The 3,426-nt window shown below is 41.3% G+C and overlaps 1 long non-coding RNA gene across 1 annotated transcript; it reads left to right on the top strand.

The window, feature by feature from the left end:
• Window positions 1-70: 70 nt before the first annotated feature.
• On the top strand, window positions 71-2,835 carry LOC150011859 (uncharacterized). Its single transcript, XR_016510686.1, has 2 exons — window positions 71-214; window positions 2,066-2,835. It is a non-coding gene; the product is annotated as an uncharacterized LOC150011859 (long non-coding RNA).
• Window positions 2,836-3,426: the final 591 nt, after the last annotated feature.

The raw sequence follows: 3,426 nt of genomic DNA, 5'->3' as shown, positions 1-3,426 counted from the left end.
CTCTCCTCTTCTCCCTCCCTCCTTCTCCCTCTCTCACATTTCCAGTTATTTCAAAATGAGATATGGAAAATAACATTTTCTCTCCTCAGGGCAAGGAGGGATGGTAGACCCCAATACAGCATTCTTCTGGGTAAAATGGACTGTTTAACCTGTTCCAAAGAATGACTAAATACAAAAGGCATAGCTGAGGGCTGCACATTTCAACTCTAACTAGGTAAGAGACCCCCTTACTGCCACCATGGTGCTGGGTACTGGAGTTTCGTGGGGTCCCAAGAGGCAGATGGTGATGTATGTATACTTCAACATGGAGAAGAGGGAATGTTGTAGCCTAAAATGGATCAGTCTAGTTCTCCCCATGACCAGACACCCTTGTAAATCACTGTAGAAGATACATTCTAATCATTCAAATTTGAAATTAATTGCTCAGAATACAAATAATTAAAGGAGCTCCAGAAGATGTCTTATCAAAAGAAAGAAAATTCAACTTCTCCATCTCCAGAAGAGGGAGGTGAAGATTGAGACTCAATTAAATGGGGAAAAAGAAACCCCTCTTTGCTAAAATGGCCAGCCTTACTTGAGATCTGGGTCACAGAAAGCAGGGGAGTACTTGGGACAAGAATCCTGCTGGCAGTGATCAATTCAAGTTTCCTAGAAGGATATAATTTGGTGCAGTTTTAGTGATTGGAGGGAAACCATCCCTATGATATCTTTGGGGAGAGGGATGCGGCCTTTCCCTCTCTTACTGCCTCCTCCTTCTCACTCAAATTTTCCCTTCTCTAGGGAGTGTTTAGAACTTTTTTTCTCTTAGTTGTGGTGTTGCCTTCTACATACAGCAAAGTCAGTGAAACCTAAAGAACTAGAAAGGAGGACAGAGACATCCATTTTCTCTCTTCCCAAAGATTAATGCACTCACTTGCGAAGTCAGAAGATTTAACCTTGATAAGAAGAAATCTTTCAAGGAATAGAGACTGCCCCAGGCTTCTCAGGCTTGATGACCTTCAGCATTTCTGGGGAGCATAATTGTTGAGTCTGGGTTTTTGGACACTGCTGGTTACTGCACATGCTGGGGAATATGTGCCGTGATGGGTGTACCTTGTTCCTGTATAGCATGGAGTCAGTTTCAGATCAATAGTAATAGGGGTGCTGGTTTGAGGCAGGCTGACAGGGTAGAGGTGAAAGAAAAGGAAATATGGTTCTCTCTAGAGGCCTTCTTTCCTTTGACTGAGCTACTATATAAGCAAATAGATGGGAGAAAAGACCATCTTCAAGTTTTTCAGAGGTGCAGTTCTTAAGGCATAAGGAGAAGGGAAACCTTGTGTAATCCCTCTCCTACCCTGAAGACTTAGGAAAATCCTTTTCTGCTAGAAATTGCATCAGTAATTTAAAGCACTGATAACTTTTTTTTTTCAGTGCTTGGCTTATTAATAAATTTTCCTCCAAAGAAGTAATAGAGATATATTTTTCTCTCATCAATTATAGAGTTATCATCTCTGACAAATTAGTATATAATATATGATTGTTAGGTGTTAAAGGAGCTTGAGATAAATATTAACATATAATATGTGCCTGTGGATACCATATTTATATAATTAGGTAACCGGTGCAAGAAAAATATTTAAAATATTCCCCTTGAATATGACAGCACAGTCATGCTTAATTTAAAACTTTTTAAGCATTTATTTATCTTTATGCTAATGTTAAGAGGTGTGAGGGGCATTTGGTGGACCTCCAGTGTTGTGGGTAAGGATTTATGTTGGCACAGATGTTTTTTAACCCATCTCCTGTAGTGTTTTCTCTGATGTAGCTAGCAATTAATTGGAAATGGTATTCAAAAACATGTGAAGCAGAAATACTTTTTCAAATGTTATTTTTAAGACAGAATAAATACACTAGGTCTGAGGATAGTCAGGAGCAACTGTGAGGTATATACTTCACAGATCCATTACCCCCAGCCATCTTGGGGAAATACATGCTTGTCAGAAACTAAGCTGCACTCTCATCTCGCTCAAATTGGCAGGATCCTCTCTTTGAGTCTGTTCTCAGCACAATTGTTTTTTTCTGCAAGGCTTTGAAAAGATTTGGGTCACTTCCGGAGCCTGAAGGGCGATTCTCCTCAGCGGGAGCAGTCACCGCCGCTTCGCTCCTCCAGAAACGGGACACCAGCATCTAACTCCGCTCTCTGTTCTCTCTGGATTGGACATTGAGAGTTCCTTATTTATTTTAATAGGCTGATTTTTAAAAATGTGTGCTAATTATTCAGTATTTGATTTCAATTACTCCGACCAAGCTTAAGCTTGGCGAAAGCAGGGTTCACACAGGACAATAAACCGCCGACAGGGAGAACAGCGGGCTCAATGCCCGCATTGGGAAGCGTCCGCTGCTCCACTCTCCTCCGCGCCAAGGCAGATCCAGCGAGCAAGGCACAAGCACACCCGCCCGTAATCCAAACTGATGCACTTGTGTGCGCTCTGTGGACACCTAGAGCTGGGCACATTAGTAGGTACTTTATTTGTGGGGTGAGCAGACTTTAATACGATCCCTGAAAGCTCGGGTGTGTGGAGAGTCATAGGCTTACCGGAGCTGGGCATTCATGGACATGCTTGTAGGAACCAGTTTGGAGGTTTGGAGAGTTAGGTCCCTCTGCCCCCAGGAGCTCCCGTGCTTATTTACAAGGACACTTCCTGACTGCGGATTTCTGTGGGCAACCACCACTGCCAAGACCAAGAATCAGCCAACTTTCCTTTCCTACTCTCCGCTGGCCTGTCTGCTCCTGTGGAAAGGACATCTCCCAAAAAGGGAAAGGAAAAATAAAAACACCTGTATTTTCTTTTCTTTTTTAATGCCCAGTCTCGAAATATGAAAGTGGTAAAAGAAAAATCACACACCTACAAAGGTTTTTCAGAAAAGACTGAGCTAATATCTGTTCAAAAAAATGGGGGGAGTAAGCGAATGGGTGGGTGGAAAAGGCTGGAACCCAGAAGCAGAGACGCCAAGAGAACAGACTTCTGCAAAGCTGGGTAAATCTTAGTTGGCATAATAAAAGAGAAAAACAAATTATTCAGATGTAGGAACCTCAGTATCAGTTTCTGTGTGGCTATTTATTTGTTGCCACTTGCTGCATATAATGCATAAGAAGTGGCATGGTCATGTGTTATGCAGAAACTCTCCATGACAATATCATCATACAGTTAGACATTTTAAAATGTACTTCTAAACCTGCTGTCCCGTGGGTCTACAGATTTCTTATACAGGGTATGGCAAAAGTAGGTTTACAGTTATTTGTATGGAAGATAATACAATAATTAATAAATAAGAACACAGAAAAACTGTGTTTTATGTACTCACAACTGTAAACCTACTTTTGCCCCACCCTTGTATTAAATCTTTTCTTTTGAATACTTTATACTTTAAATAATAGGGACAAGA

Source organism: Furipterus horrens, unplaced genomic scaffold (assembly GCF_987537825.1).
Source record: "Furipterus horrens unplaced genomic scaffold, mFurHor1.1.pri manual_scaffold_4, whole genome shotgun sequence".
Taxonomy (NCBI): Eukaryota; Metazoa; Chordata; class Mammalia; order Chiroptera; family Furipteridae; genus Furipterus; species Furipterus horrens.
The sequence above is the reverse complement of the archived record's forward strand: the minus strand, read 5'-3'. Positions and strand labels throughout refer to the sequence as shown.